The sequence below is a fragment of the Phyllobates terribilis genome, unplaced genomic scaffold (assembly GCF_046119375.1).
Source record: "Phyllobates terribilis strain yellow unplaced genomic scaffold, ASM4611937v1 Scaffold_13__5_contigs__length_258822181, whole genome shotgun sequence".
NCBI lineage: Eukaryota > Metazoa > Chordata > Amphibia > Anura > Dendrobatidae > Phyllobates > Phyllobates terribilis.
The window spans coordinates 243,586,656-243,603,718 of NW_027362773.1; positions in this window are offsets into that span (position 1 = coordinate 243,586,656).

The window sequence follows — 17,063 nt, forward strand, 5'->3', positions numbered from 1 at the left end:
GGCTCACAATCTACGAGGGATGGGTGAGGATACAGTAGGTGAGGGTAGAGCTGGTCGTGCAGCGGTATGGTGGAGTGGTGGTTACTGCAGGTTGTAGGCTTGTCGGAAAAGGTGGGTCTTCAGGTTCCTTTTGAAGGTTTCCACGGTAGGCGAGAGTCTGATACGTTGGGGTAGAGAGTTCCAGAGTAGGGCGGAAGCACGGGAGAAATCTTGTATACGGTTGTGGGAGGAGGAGATAAGAGGGGAGTAGAGAAGGAGATCTTGTGAGGATCGGAGGTTGCGTGCAGGTATGTAACGGGAGACTAGGTCGGAGATATATAGAGGAGACAGGTTGTGAATGGCTTTGTATGTCATGGTTAGGGTTTTGAACTGGAGTCTCTGAGCAATGGAGAGCCAGTGAAGAGATTGACAGAGAGGAGAGGCCGGGGAATAGCGGGGGGACAGGTGGATTAGTCGAGCAGCAGAGTTTATGATAGATTGGAGGGGTGCAAGAGTGTTAGAGGGGAGGCCACAGAGCAGGAGGTTGAAGTAGTCAAGGTGGGAGATGATGAGGGTGTGCACTAGTGTTTTTGCAGATTCATGGTTTAGGGATGTGCGGATCCGGGAGATATTTTTGAGTTGGAGTCGGCAGGAAGTGGAAAGGGCTTGGATATGTGGTTTGAAGGAGAGTTCCGAGTCCAGGGTTACCCCAAGGCAGCGAGCTTGAGGGACTGGGGAGAGTGGGCAGTCATTGACGTTGATAGATAGGTCAGTTGGGAGGGTTGAATGAGATGGCGGAAAGATGATGAATTCTGTTTTGTCCATGTTAAGTTTTAGAAATCTGGCAGAGAAGAAGGATGAAATAGCAGACAGACATTGTGGGATTTTGGTTAATAAGGAGGTGATATCAGGTCCAGAGAGGTAGATCTGTGTGTCATCGGCATAGAGGTGATACAGAAAGCCATGAGACTCTATGAGCTGTCCCAGGCCTAAGGTGTAGATGGAGAAGAGCAGGGGTCCTAGAACTGAACCTTGGGGGACACCGACAGATAGGGGGCGAGATGAAGAGGTGGTGTGCGAGTGGGAGACACTGAATGTCCGGTCTGTTAGGTATGAGGAGATCCAGGATAGGGCCAAGTCTGTGATGCCAAGAGATGAGAGAGTCTGTAGTAAGAGGGAATGGTCCACTGTGTCAAAGGCAGATGACAGGTCTAGGAGGAGGAGGACAGAGTAGTGTCGCTTAGATTTTGCGGTTAGTAGGTCGTTTGTGACTTTAATCAGTGCAGTTTCAGTAGAATGGTGTGGTCGGAAACCAGATTGTAGGCGGTCAAAGAGGGAGGAGGAGGAGAGGTGGGAGGACAGCTCAGAATGGACATGTTGTTCCAGTAGTTTTGAGGCATAGGGGAGAAGTGATATGGGGCGATAGCTAGACACAGAGGATGGGTCAAGGGAGGGCTTTTTGAGGATGGGTGTGATTGAGGCATGTTTGAAGCATGAGGGGAAAACACCAGTTGTTAATGACAGGTTGAAGAGGTGGGCAAGGGCTGGGATGAAGATAGTGGTAAGGTTTGGGATGAGGTGGGACGGGATTGGGTCAAGTTTACAGGTGGTGAGGTGTGATTTGGAGAGTAAGGAGGAAAGTTGATCTTCAGAAATAGTGGAGAATGTAGTTTTGGAGGAGGAGGGTTGAGTAGGTGTGGGGAGGGGCGGTGGGGACTTTAGGCAAAAGCTTTGTCTGATGGTGTCAATCTTCTGCTTGAAGAATGAGGCAAAGTCTTCGGCTGAAATAAGAGGAGAGGGAGGAGGCACTATATATATATAAATACATACACACACACACTGTAGGGTTTCACACTCTCAGTACGCATTAGGTTGCATTCACACAGACAATGCACGTGACATGACTGACCTGTCTCTTCTCAAACTGACACCGCGGCACTTTAAGGTAGCCCATAACTGCGATTTATGTCTCCTTCAGGTCATAGGCATTGGCCATATTTTGATTAACTCACGTGGTGGCAATACCAAGATCAAACTAGCCCAATTGGAAACAGAATGGATGACAAGGATCGGCTCTGTTCGTCCAGGAAGATTGAATGAGGTACTCCATTTTGCTCCCTTTTTGTAATCTGATTTCAATAGGACTTCTAGGTGTTCTTAGTCCTGGTGTTTCATGATTTGTGTTGTTTTAATTGTGTGTGTTCATTTTATTATGTTTTTAACAATTTTTCCTCTCTTTCTTCCTCTAGGTTTTATTGACACCTGATATTTGTATCGTTCAACTATGACTTACTTCATATGTCTGTGATACCATCTCATTTAGGATTCAAGTTCCCAACCACTTTGGTCCAGCTTCAGATCACATTTTCTCACCGTTTGTGATTTTATACTTTTTATTATTAATCATGGACTCTTGTTATATATTGCTTTAAATACATGTCTCATTCTGAACTATTACCTGCATAATGTTTATCATGTCTTGCATGTGTATATATTTGCATCATGTCTTTCATGTACATCTTCATTGAAGATCGTCATACATGATCTCATTTCCCTCCCCTTTAGCCAATGTCTACCCACTTTTACTTTAGGCTTCTTCACCCTCTTTATAGCTTCCTATTCATGACACAATACCTTCACCCTGACTAACATATCAGTTTTACTATCCTTCACCCTACTCACACTCACTCACACACACACATCTCAGCACTTGTCACTTTCATTCACATTCAGTGTGTTCGCCTAGCCACTCCCCATGAACTCTTCAACGATGTGTGCTTGCCCCGGCTGGTGGGCCCTGATTGCCTCGGTTATGCATCCCTTAGTGTATAGTATCCCTACAGTGTATAGGTAATACCAGGGGCAGACACTGACTGCTTGGGGCCCCTGTGCAAGAAATGTGTCTGGGCCCCCCACCTTTTATGGCGACAAAGCTACAGATGTATATATAGCCACACACACATATATACCTCTTACTTAGCCTCCTTTATTATGTATATTGCCGTCCCTTATTACACAGTGCCCTCTCTTGTTATGTACAGCACCGTCCCTTACATATTGGATTATTTATAGCCCCCTGTCTTTATTACATGCCGTCCTCTCTTGTTAGATATATAATGCGATATGTTAGATATATACATATATAATATGTAATGTTATTATGGCTGATGGAGCATGGGAGAACTTCTTTTCTGATGGAGGAGCTGAAAGACTGGTCTTCTGGTCACCGGCTGCTCCATTAGCAGTCATTATATATCTAACAAGAGACGACTATTTAATAAAGAGAGGGCGCTGTGACTGACAAAAATAACAAGAATGTTACGGATCCGGGTGGTGGAACCTCTGTGCTGCGGTGCAAGGAGGGACCCAGAGGGGCGTAACTAAGTATCAACTCGGACTGACCTAGGTCGTACGGCGGCTAACGACTCCGTGACCAGGGAGGGACCAAGCAGAGGGACCAGGTGCTACTCTGGGGACGACCTTGTAAGAGAGCAGGTGACTCCCACGGATCAGATGGCAGGGACTGACCGATATAGCAGATGGGCACAGAACTGGCAGAAGCAGGAAGAGGAGCGCTGGAGGACGCCGGGCGGGGAGCGTGGCGGTGAGAGGGACGGCGTCTCTGCCTGGCAGGGGGCAGAGACGCCGATGCTACAAAGAATACACTATGTAAGGAACAGCACTGTACATAACAGCAGAGGAAGCTATATAATAAGAGACGGCATCATATATAGCTAGAGAGGATGGTAGGTAATAAGGGACAGTGTTATACATAATAAAAGAGGAAACTATATAACTAAGGATGACGCTATACATAATAAGTGAGTACACTATATATGAAGGGACTGTGCTATACGTAATACGGCTACATTCCTGTATCTGTGTGTAGTGTCGGTGTGCTGCCCTGTTTTACAGATGCATTGAGTATGTCCTATTCTAATCCTCAAAATCTGATCAGAACAGGACATTCTCTGACCCTCACAGATCTCATTCTCAGATCCGTGATTTTCATGAATGCGTGACTGGATCTATAAAACTGTATGAGTCCGTGGATCATCCGATAAAAAGATCTGGCAGCACACGGACATTTCACACAAATGTGAGAATGCAGCCTAAGAGATTTTACAGATAACATTATCACTTCAAGTCACACAGTGCAGATACAGAATAATATTTACATCCAGGCACTTACCGCTGACATCTCATCTGATCAGAGCCGGTTTCTGCTGCTTCTTCTCCATCTGGTCAGACCTTCATGTCGACATCTCCCAGCCACGACTCGTCTTGTCACGATGATCAGTGCAGCCCTGAAAATAACAAGGTCAAATATATTTTATATACAGTATACACATGCGTTTCACCCACAATGCGCCCCTGACTACAGATATGTAACCCCCCCCATTAATATACTATTAGCCACTTAGTGATCAAAATATAAAGTGAGAAGCAGCACTGTGCCCCACATTAACTATAATCTCCACCAGCCAATAATATAAATTATTCAGTCTCTGTGAATCTCCCCAATTAACTGTAAGGCTCTGTGCACACGGAAAATAGGAAATATACAAGGCTTTACAGTACAAGCAAAGTGAAACCCCCATCATCACTCTCTACCAGCACCCCCGTCATTGCTCTGTCCCAGCACCCCCATCATTGCGCTCTCCCAGCACGCCCATCAATGCTCTCTTCCAGCACCCCCGTCATTGCTCTCTCTCAGCACCCCGGTCATTGCTCTCCCCATCCCCATCATCTTCATCATTGCTCTCCCCATCCCCACCATCCTCATCATTGCTCTCCCCATTCCCATCATTGCTCTCCCCAGCCCCATCATTGCTCTCTCCAGCCCCATCATTGCTCTCCCCATCCCCATCATTGCTCACCCCAACCTCATCATTGCTCTCCCCAGCCCTATCATTGCTCACCCAGCCCATAATTGTTCACCCCAGCCCCATCATTTCTCTCCCCATCCCCATCATTGCTCACCTGAACCTCATCATTGCTGTCACCAGCCCCATCACTGCTCACCCCAGCCCCGTCATTGCTCACCCCAGCCCCACCATTTCTCTCCCCATCCTCATCATTGCTCACCCCAGCCCTGTCATTGCTCACCCCAGCCCCGTCATTTCTCTCCCCAGCCCCGTCATTGCTCTCCCCCACCTCCCCTCATTCTCCTTTTCCTCTCGCAGTGTTTCAGTATAAAAAAAAAAAAAGACACACACACAACTTACCTCTCAGCACCCTCCCCTGCAGCATCCTCCTCGTGTCTGGTAACTTTCTCCCTGACACAGGCCCGCGCTGCATGATAACGTCATCAAGCAGTGCGGGCCTGTGTCAGGGAGGAAGCGCCGGGCAGGAAGCAGAGGTGAGGACGGATCCCTGCAGCTCTGCTCCGCTGCCTCTTTCTTCCTGTCAGCAGCGGAGCTGCAGGGATTGCTCCCTGCCCACCGCATATGATGAGGGCAATCTGGCCATGGGCCCACCGAAAAGCAGGCCAGATTGCCCTCATCATTAGCCGCCCGGCAAGGGCCCCCCTGCACCGCCGGGCCCCGGTGCAGTTGCATCAGCTGCATCGGCGGTATGTCTGCCCCTGGGTAATACGGTGATCACCAGTGACATTACACACAGGAGCTCTGTATATAGTATATAGTTTACAGGCTATACAGTGATCATGGATGACATTATACACAGGAGCTCTGTATATAGTATATAGTTTACAGGTTATACAGTGATCACCGGTGACATTATACACAAGAGCTCTGTATATAGTGTCACTGTACAGGTAATACAATGATCACCAATGACATCATACACAGGAGCTCTGTATATAGTGTACAGGTAATATAGGGACTCATCGTTGACATTATGCACAGGAGCTCTGTACATAGTACATAGTGTATAGTGTAAGTGTACAGGTAACACACTGACTCACCAGTGACGTCTCTAATTGAAGTCCTTCATCTTCGCTTTGCTTCTTCATCCAGCACAGACACCCATCACCCAGGACTCATCTCTGCAGAAAATAACACAGTTATCTAGAGCAGTTTCCATAGCACATTCCCCACTTTTTCCCCAACTTCTACACTACATCAGATATTGAAAAAAAAAAGCGACATAGTGCTGCCCTGCACAGTAACAGGACCCCCCCCCCCTCACTAAAAACAGTATCCTCGAAAGGAAAATACAACATAGCAGTGATAATATCCCTTAATTAGCCCCTACAGTAATAATGTCCCACATCGTGGCCCATTCCTGTAGTAACGTCCCCCAACCGGGCCCCCTGGTGTCTCATTCCTGGCCCCCTTGTGTCTCATTCATGTCCCCCATGTGTCTCATTCCTTGCCCCCATGTGTCTAATTCCTGCCCCCAATGTGTATCACTCCTGGCCCTCTATGTGTCTCATTACTGGCCCCCTATGTGTCTCATTCCTGGCCCCCATGTGTCTCATTCCTTGCCCCCATGTGTCTAATTCCTGCCCCCAATGTATCTCATTCCTGACCCTCTATGTGTCTCATTACTGGCCCCCATGTGTCTAATTCCTGCCCCCAATGTGTCTCATTCCTGGCCCCCATGCGTCTAATTCCAGCCCCCCATGTGTCTCATTCCTGGCCCCCTATGTGTCTCATTACTGGCCCCCTATGTGTCGCATTACTGGCCCCCTATGTGTCTTCATCCTGCCCCCATACGTTCTGCCATCCTGGCCCCATATGTCCTCCCATGCTGCCCCAATACGTTCTGCCATCCAGCCCTCATATGATTTTCCATCCTAGCCCCATATGTCTCCATCCTGACCCCATATGACCTCCCAACCTGGCCCCATATGTCTCTATCCAGTCCCCATATGAACTCCCATCCTGGCCCCATATGCACTCCCATCCTGGCCCCATATGCATTCCCATCCTGGCCCCATATGATCTCACATCCGGGACCCATATTGCGACTTTCAGTTCAAAACAGTAAAAAAAAGGGGAAAAAAAGTGTTTCCTTACCTGGCCGCGGTCCAGCAGCATCCTCTTCCTGATGGTGGCTCTGTCACCATCACCCCCACATACACCTCAGCGCTCCCCCCACACCCCAGTGATCCCTCCACACCACCCCCATACACCGCCACACTCCACCTACACCCCAGTGATCCCTTCACACCACCCCCATACAACTCAGAGTTTCCCCACATCGGCCCCCATACAGCTCAGAGTTTCCCCACATCGCCCCCATACAGCAACGCTCCCTGACATCGACTCCATACACCCCAGAGACCCCCCTACATCACCCCCATATACCTCATAAAATATGCTGCTTCCAAAGCGCTGCTATCACCTGATCATGGACACATAGCCGAATACATGGAGATAACACTTTACTTCTAAAAGGCTGGGGAGCTTTCATGTCACTAAGATGCAGTTCTCCTAGCACTCGGCAGGGGGAGCTGTCATGTCACTAAGCTGCAGTTCTCCTTGCGGTCAGTGACGCGCCCCCTGGGGCCATGGAGTTCTCGGCGCCGGGCCGGTCGGTTCTTTTAGGATAGTCACTGTGGCGTGACCCGGTCTGTGGCCCCGGGCGGTCAATAACAGAGGGGAATAAAGTTTTGGGAATAAAGTTTTGTGACGCCACCTGTGGTATGCAGCTATAGGTGGCCGCCGCTGCTGTTCAGATCCACTGGGGCCGTTGGTGACGCAGCAGAGATGGTTCAGCTCTCCACGGGTAGAGCTAGGCCTCAGGGCAGTTAAAGAGGTGGCTTTGTTGTTGGTGTAGTGCAAGGCAGGTGACGCAGCAATTAAGTCTAGGACACAGCGGGGTGCAGTCTACAAGTTTTTACTCACAGTTCTTATGATGTTCCAGGTTACAACTGCCAGCAGGTTATAACAGCCCACCGAGTCCTGTGTCCTCCGGGGAAGTGATCCAGCCAACTCTCAGATAACTTGTGTGCACTTGATCTGGACCCCCTTCTTGTGTACCTTTCCCGGGTCGTCTCACTGCGCTGGCTCTCGCCCTCCTGCCCTGCGCCTCACACACAGTGTCCCGAGCCAGTGGCTGCGGGCGTTGTCAGGAGACGTCCTCTCTGTCCCCATGGTCCTATATGACCACCTTTTCAGCGAATGTGTGTGGTTTTGGCTACGGCACTTAGAGATACCGCAGCCTCCGGTTTGCTAGCTGAGTCTTGCAGTCCTCCATTAAGGCCCCGTCACACTTAGCGATGCTGCAATGATCCCGACAACGATACGACCTGTCAGGGATCGTTGCTGTGTCGCTATGTGGTCGCTGGTGAGCTGTCAAACAGACAGGCTCACCAACGACCAGGGCAGCAGCGACATCGTGGAAAGAATCTTTCCACGATGTCCTGCTACTGGTCACGAGCCTGCTGAAGCAGGAGCAGGCTGGTAACCATGGTAAACATCGGGTTACTAGGGGCACACGCGCTCCTAGTAACCCGTTGTTTATCATGGTTACCACTCTGCTACAGTGAGCGGGAGGTTACCGCTCACTATAGCAGGCTCGTAACCATGATAGACAGCGGGTTACTAAGTGCGCGTGTGCCCCTAGTAACCCGATGTTTATCATGGTTACCTGCCTGATCGCTGCTCCCGCTGGTCACACACAGCGATGTGTGCTGACCAGCGGGAGGGCAACGACCAAAAAATAGTCCAGGACACTTTGCAGCGATCAGCGACCTCACAGCAGGGGCCTGATCGTTGCAAAGTGTCACACATAGCGACATCGCTGGTGAGGTCGCTGTTGCATCACCAAAACCGTGACACAGCAGCGATCTCGCTAGTGATCTCGCTATGTGAGACGGGGGCTTTAGTCTGGGGCCGGTCCCATACTGCGACCTGATCCCTTCTCCTGACTACGGTCGGCGTGAATTCGGGTGCACGGGTAGACTCCGCACTTCCCGTGCCCCTAAGATCCTTTCTCTGTCTCTGGAGCCCTTCTCGGACTCCCTCGCTCCTCTCATTTTCTCTCCTACTGGGCCCCTCTGACTGGGCCCTCACTCTGTCTGGACCCTACTCCTCAGTGGTCCTCACTCACTGGGCTCTTCTAGGTGTTTCTGACGCGCCCCCTGGGCCAGTGCTGTTAGGGATACCCGGAGCCGGATCAGATGGGGGTTGTAGTCTCCGAGTGGCTGTGACCCGGTCCGTGCCCAGGGTGTCAAACTCAGTGAGTGGCAGTCCTACAGATGTTATTAGAGTTCTTTGTGTCGACTACGCCACCCGTTGATTTGCGGTCAAAAGGCCGCCGCTGCAGCAGGGTCCGCTGAGGCTGTTGGTATGTGTGCAGCTTTGGTAGTATAACCCCCAACGGGAGGGGTATAGCCTCAGGGGGTCAGCCGTGGAGGATGGTGGTTGTGAAGGTGCAGCAAGGAGACTCAGAGGCATGAAATGCAGTTCCAGGGTTTTACTTACTGGTGTTGCTCGGGTCACTGTGTACAGCAGTGACCACCCAAGCCGTGCTGCGTCCACCAGGTCCTGGACTCGGTCAACTCCCGGGCAATTCTCGAGTATGGTCCTGAGCTCCTTTCTGACTCTCCCTTCTTCTGGCCGTTCCCACCAGGGATCCACTTTTGGCCGGCTCCCTCGGGTCTCTTGGTGGTCAAGCCTCCTCTGGGCTCCCTGACCCTATGCTTGGTATGCCTTTCTAGTGGATTTGGTGAGGGTCGTGGCAGATCCTGCCCACGACCTCCGGTTCCTGGCTAAGGTGTGCTGTAGCCTCTGCCAGCTTGGGATCTGGTACCCTTTTTGCCGACCCTTCACCCTTTTGTCCTTATTCTGGGATCTTGGGGTCCCCTCTGCGCCTCTGGGTCTCTCTTCCTTCTCCTCTGCTCTGCTTCTCAGGCTCTCAGACAGACTGTCTGACTGGCTGACTGACAACTGACTGACCCTGATCTAAGATGGCGCCCACCTTATATACTCCCTCTATGTGTGAGCTCAGGTGACCAGCACCCAATGAGCTCCTAGCTTTACCCAGGCTGCTCCCCCTATCTGCCCCTACACTACTGGGATGTTCCACCCCCCTCCCACTCCAGCCAGGGACAGACACTGTCGTACCTGCACATTTCTCTAGTGGGAGTACCATTGGTCTGTCCCCCGGAAATGGGATGTGTGTAGTGCATGCAGCTAACTGAGCTCAGTTCCACACTCCATCCTTACCCGGGAGTGGAATATCACACCTCTGGGTTGAGGTGCAATACCCCTGTAGCAGCCGAATCCTCAGGGTGCTACATTCCCCCCTGGTAAATCACAGCACGTCCTCGGGCTGTAAGAGAACAAACATCCAAAACATCCATTTTTTTTTTTTTTCATAAAACATAAACATATAAAACAGTATATATATCAGCATAAACTTTTTCATAAATAACATTCTTGTTTCTGGTTCCTCCGGTCACGGTGCAACTTGTGACCGGGTAAAGTGCGACAGTCTCTCTTGGAAGAAAACAGTTTCCTATAAAACCGGTAGGGGGCGCCTTAAAAAGCGCAACTATATACAAGGGGAATATGGCCGCTCTCAGTCCTCGGCCAGGTATTAGGGAGGAATGACCGCTCTCAGTCCTCGGTCAGTGGGAATAGGGACACACGGGTTTCAGTTCAATCGGCTGGTCCCAACGGGGACTATATTTTAACTAGAACAGTTCTTATACCCTGACGGGTAACTATGTACAGTCTCTCTCTACCGTACTTCAACGACGGCGTCCTCCTGCTCCTTCTTTAGATTCTTCAGACCCGTCCGGGTCCTCTTGCTCCTCCTCACACCGCAGCTCCTCCTCCGTCAGGCGATGCACATGGAGGGCGTAGGGTCCTTTGGCACACTTGTGCCGGGTGAACGCGACCTCGTCCCCTACGTACAGGTCACGACCTCTGTGTCCCTCCGGCAGATGGCTTTCTACGTCTCTGCGAGTTACAAAGACGTCGCCGGGGGTCTGATGGTCTCTGATAAAGCCCCATCCGTGCTGCATATTGAATTTTATCACAGTCCCGGTGGCACGGGGACCATGAGCTGCACGGGGTTTCCTCCTGGTCCGGCTCTTCTGCTCCGCGCTTCTTATCTGCATCTGCTGTTCCCGGACCCGCCTCTCTCTCCGCTCCCTCTCGAAGACTTCGAGCTGCTGGCGGCAGCACTCTGCACGCTCCGCTGCGGCCGCCCGAGTCTCCTGAGTGAACCCCATGAGGTCTTCTCCAGTGGGGTCCCACTCGAACTGTGCCTCCTCCAGCGGGGGCGAGGTCCTCTTTACGGGCTTCGGAGCCGGAATCAGGGGCTCGCACATGGGCCTTGCTCTCTGGAGTTCCAGCTGAATGTACTCCTGGGGCCATATGAAGGGCTGCCCATCCGGGCACGTATGCTGGGCAAATAGATTTTCACCCAGGTGCGGCACTCTAGATGTTGAGGGCGCGTTGATGGTAGCGGCGCCCGGGTTAACCAGGCCTTGCGACCAGGCCTGGGGCACCTTAAAGGCAAAGGGCACCGTAAGAACGGCGGCGCCCTGGGTTATTCGGCCCTGCGACCAGGCCGGTGGCTCCGCGGAGGTAGGGGGCGCTGTTGGAATAGCGGCGCCCGGGGGTACTAGGCCTTGCGACCAGGCCGATGGTATTTCCTGCTTTGCCGCGCTCAGGGTCGAAGCGCGTGACGTCACAGGGGTCGCGGCCGCGGTTTCCGGCTGAGGCCTAGTCTGCGGCGGTGACGATGCAGCGACGGGCACGGCAGGGGGAATTTCGGGCTCTGCCACGGGGAGCTGGGGCAGGTACGCGGTTTCTCGGCTCGGGGTAGAGACGTCCCCTTTACCTGCCTCCGTCCGTTCAGCTCCCTTCTCGGCGCCGTCTCCTGCCTTCATTCCTCCTGCGCCATCCTCAGAGGCGGTCTGTCTCCTCGTCTCAGGTGGCGTGCTCCGCTGACGGGTGCCGGTCTGCTGGGCCATCTCTCGGCTCCACTCCGCCAACGTCTCCCGCTGCACCCGGGCCATCCTCCGTGCGAGGCCCTCCAGCGCGGTCTGTGCACACTCCCGGTCTCGGGGGAGCTGTGCTAGGATCTCCAGCAGGCCTTCTGGAGTGGCGACCTGCAACAGGCTCCTGACCACTGGGTCGGTGCTGCCTGACTCTCCCTCCATCTCCGGGTAGGCTCTCTCTGGACTCTCTTCCAGACGTCTTGTCTCCGGGTGCGCTCTCTCCAGACTGCTCCAGGCGACACCCATCTTTGCTCTCTTGTTCTGTCTCCGCCCACATTGAGGGTGGTCTCGGGGCAACTTTGTGATTGTCAGTTCCAGGGGCAGTTCTCTTACGCTGATGGACACTTCCAGCATCACAGTCTCTGTTGGTGGGCGCGGTTTCCGCTTTTGGCGCCATTCTTCGACCTGGCCCACGATGGGAGGTGGCCTCTTGCCACCCTCTGGCACGCCCATAATGGCGTCCGCTCTTCCAAGGCGGGAAATCTTTGGAAATGGCGGGAATCGTCTCCCAGTGGCGGGAAACTCCATGGATGGCGGGAAAAAGCTGCAAATGGCGGACAACCGGCGGGAAACGACCTGTGATGGGGTCCGTTGGCGGGGACCCTCCGGAACCGGCGGGAGACTTCTTTTTGAGGTAACGGTGAACTTTTCTTCAGGCACGCAGTACCCGGTTGTTGCGGGCACGTTATCCTGCCGACTACGCCAAAGTTGACGCGCCCCCTGGGCCAGTGCTGTTAGGGATACCCGGAGCCGGATCAGATGGGGGTTGTAGTCTCCGAGTGGCTGTGACCCGGTCCGTGCCCAGGGTGTCAAACTCAGTGTGTGGCAGTCCTACAGATGTTATTAGAGTTCTTTGTGTCGACTACACCACCCGTTGATTTGCGGTCAAAAGGCCGCCGCTGCAGCAGGGTCCGCTGAGGCTGTTGGTATGTGTGCAGCTTTGGTAGTATAACCCCCAACGGGAGGGGTATAGCCTCAGGGGGTCAGCCGTGGAGGATGGTGGTTGTGAAGGTGCAGCAAGGAGACTCAGAGGCATAAAATGCAGTTCCAGGGTTTTACTTACTGGTGTTGCTCGGGTCACTGTGTACAGCAGTGACCACCCAAGCCGTGCTGCGTCCACCAGGTCCTGGACTCGGTCAACTCCCGGGCAATTCTCGAGTATGGTCCTGAGCTCCTTTCTGACTCTCCCTTCTTCTGGCCATTCCCACCAGGGATCCACTTTTGTCCGGCTCCCTCGGGTCTCTTGGTGATCAAGCCTCCTCTGGGCTCCCTGACCCTATGCTTGGTATGCCTTTCTAGTGGATTTGGTGAGGGTCGTGGCAGATCCTGCCCACGACCTCCGGTTCCTGGCTAAGGTGTGCTGTAGCCTCTGCCAGCTTGGGATCCGGTACCCTTTTGCCGACCCTTCACCCTTTTGTCCTTATTCTGGGATCTTGGGGTCCCCTCTGCGCCTCTGGGTCTCTCTTCCTTCTCCTCTGCTCTGCTTCTCAGGCTCTCAGACAGACTGTCTGACTGGCTGACTGACAACTGACTGACCCTGATCTAAGATGGTGCCCACCTTATATACTCCCTCTATGTGTGAGCTCAGGTGACCAGCACCCAATGAGCTCCTAGCTTTACCCAGGCTGCTCCCCCTATCTGCCCCTACACTACTGGGATGTTCCACCCCCCTCCCACTCCAGCCAGGGACAGACACTGTCGTACCTGCACATTTCTCTAGTGGGAGTACCATTGGTCTGTCCCCCGGAAATGGGATGTGTGTAGTGCATGCAGCTAACTGAGCTCAGTTCCACACTCCATCCTTACCCGGGAGTGGAATATCACACCTCTGGGTTGAGGTGCAATACCCCTGTAGCAGCCGAATCCTCAGGGTGCTATATTTCTACCCTTCTTTTTATACTGTCTGTCATGTGACCCACATCACCAACTGTCACTCTACGTGGTCCCCTCTACCTTCAGTCCCTCCTTCAGTGCTCCTCTAAACTACTTCCTCCACCCACCTCCTCTACCTAGTTCCACCATCCAGACAGGGACAGGGACTGTGCTCTCCCTCAGGAGCAATCTCGCCCTTCCCTACTGGAGTTATGTGGTGTTGGATGCGGGTGTGTGGGTCCGGGGTAGTGCTCCCTCCTTACCCGAGAGTGGGGTACCACACCTCTGGCTGAGATGCAGTACCTCTGTGGCGACTGGACCCGCAGGGGCGCCACATCCGCAGGGGGAGCTCTCCTGTCACTAGGCTGCAGTTGTCTTTTCGGTCAGCAGGGGGAGAGCTCGTGTCACTAAGCTGCAGTTCTCCTTGCGGTCAGCAGGGGGAGCGCGCCTATAACTAAACTGCAGTTCTCCTTGCTGTCAACAGGGGGAGCGCTCTTGTCACTAAGCTGCAGTTCTCCTTGCAGTCGGCTGGGGAAGCGCTCGTGTCACTAAGCTGCAGTTGTCTGCGGTCGGCAGGGAGAGAGCTTCGTGTCAGTATGATGCAGTTCTCCTTCCAGTCGGCAGAGGGAGCTCTCGTATCACTAGGCTGAAGTTGTCTTTGCGGTCGGCAGGGAGAGCGCTCGTCTCACTAAGCTGCAGTTCTCCTTGCCGTCAGCAGAAGGAGCTCTCGTGTCACTAGGCTGCCGTTGTCTTTGCGGTCGGCAGGGGGATCGCTCGAGTCACTAGGCTGCAGTTGTCTTTGAGGTCGGCAGGGGGATCGCTCGAGTCACTAGGCTGCAGTTGTCTTTGAGGTCAGCAGGGGGATCGCTCGTGTCACTAGGCTGCAGTTGTCTTTGAGGTCGGCAGGGGATCGCTCGTGTCACTAGGCTGCAGTTCTCCTTGCCGTCAGCAGAAGGAGCTCTCGTGTCACTAGGCTGCAGTTGTCTTTGCAGTCGGCAGGGGGATCGCTCGAGTCACTAGGCTGCAGTTGTCTTTGCGGTCGGCAGGGGGATCGCTCGTGTCACTAGGCTGCAGTTGTCTTTGCGGTCGGCAGGGGGATCGCTCATGTCACTAGGCTGCAGTTGTCTTTGAGGTCAGCAGGGGGATCGCTCGTGTCACTAGGCTGCAGTTGTCTTTGAGGTCGGCAGGGGATCGCTCGTGTCACTAGGCTGCAGTTCTCCTTGCCGTCAGCAGAAGGAGCTCTCGTGTCACTAGGCTGCAGTTGTCTTTGCAGTCGGCAGGGGGATCGCTCGAGTCACTAGGCTGCAGTTGTCTTTGCGGTCGGCAGGGGGATCGCTCGTGTCACTAGGCTGCAGTTGTCTTTGCGGTCGGCAGGGGGATCGCTCATGTCACTAGGCTGCAGTTGTCTTTGAGGTCGGCAGGGGGATCGCTCGTGTCACTAGGCTGCAATTGTCTTTGAGGTCGGCAGGGGGAGAGCTCGTGTCACTAGGCTGCAGTTGTCTTTGAGGTCGGCAGGGGGAGAGCTCGTGTCACTAGGCTGCAGTTGTCTTTGAGGTCGGCAGGGGGAGAGCTCGTGTCACTAGGCTGCAGTTGTCTTTGCGGTCGGCAGGGGGATCGCTCGTGTCACTAGGCTGCAGTTGTCTTTGAGGTCGGCAGGGGGAGAGCTCGTGTCACTAGGCTGCAGTTGTCTTTGAGGTCGGCAGGGGGAGAGCTCGTGTCACTAGGCTGCAGTTGTCTTTGAGGTCGGCAGGGGGATCGCTCGTGTCACTAGGCTGCAGTTGTCTTTGAGGTCGGCACGGGGAGAGCTCGTGACACTAGGCTGCAGTTGTCTTTGAGGTCGGCAGGGGGAGAGCTCGTGTCACTAGGCTGCAGTTGTCTTTGAGGTCGGCAGGGGGAGAGCTCGTGACACTAGGCTGCAGTTGTCTTTGAGGTCGGCAGGGGGAGAGCTCGTGTCACTAGGCTGCAGTTGTCTTTGCGGTCGGCAGGGGGAGAGCTCGTGTCACTAGGCTGCAGTTGTCTTTGAGGTCAGCAGAGGGAGCGCTCGTGTCACTAGGCTGCAATTGTCTTTGCGGTCGGCAGGGGGATCGCTCGTGTCACTAGGCTGCAGTTGTCTTTGCGGTCGGCAGGGGGATCGCTCGTGTCACTAGGCTGCAGTTGTCTTTGAGGTCGGCAGGGGGATCGCTCGTGTCACTAGGCTGCAGTTGTCTTTCAGGTCGGCAGGGGGAGAGCTCGTGTCACTAGGCTGCAGTTGTCTTTGCGGTCGGCAGGGGGAGAGCTCGTGTCACTAGGCTGCAGTTGTCTTTGAGGTCGGCAGAGGGAGCGCTCGTGTCACTAGGCTGCAATTGTCTTTGTGGTCGGCAGGGGGATCGCTCGTGTCACTAGGCTGCAGTTGTCTTTGCGGTCGGCAGGGGGATCGCTCGTGTCACTAGGCTGCAGTTGTCTTTGCGGTCGGCAGGGGGAGCGCTCGTGTCACTAGGCTGCAGTTGTCTTTGCGGTCGGCAGGGGGATCGCTCGTGTCACTAGGCTGCAGTTGTCTTTGAGGTCGGCAGGGGGATCGCTCGTGTCACTAGGCTGCAGTTGTCTTTGAGGTCGGCAGGGGGAGAGCTCGTGTCACTAGGCTGCAGTTGTCTTTGCGGTCGGCAGGGGGAGAGCTCGTGTCACTAGGCTGCAGTTGTCTTTGCGGTCGGCAGGGGGAGAGCTCGTGTCACTAGGCTGCAGTTGTCTTTGAGGTCGGCAGGGGGAGAGCTCGTGTCACTAGGCTGCAGTTGTCTTTGCGGTCGGCAGGGGGAGAGCTCGTGTCACTAGGCTGCAGTTCTCCTTGCCGTCAGCAGAAGGAGCTCTCGTGTCACTAGGCTGCAGTTGTCTTTGCGGTCGGCAGGGGGAGAGCTCGTGTCACTAGGCTGCAGTTGTCTTTGAGGTCGGCAGGGGGATCGCTCGTGTCACTAGGCTGCAGTTGTCTTTGAGGTCGGCAGGGGGATCGCTCGTGTCACTAGGCTGCAGTTGTCTTTGAGGTCGGCAGGGGGAGAGCTCGTGTCACTAGGCTGCAGTTGTCTTTGAGGTCGGCAGGGGGAGAGCTCGTGTCACTAGGCTGCAGTTGTCTTTGAGGTCGGCAGGGGGAGAGCTCGTGTAACTAGGCTGCAGTTGTCTTTGAGGTCGGCAGGGGGAGAGCTCGTGTCACTAGGCTGCAGTTGTCTTTGAGGTCGGCAGAGGGAGCGCTCGTGTCAATAGGCTGCAGTTGTCTTTGCGGTCGGCAGGGGGATCGCTCGTGTCACTAGGCTGCAGT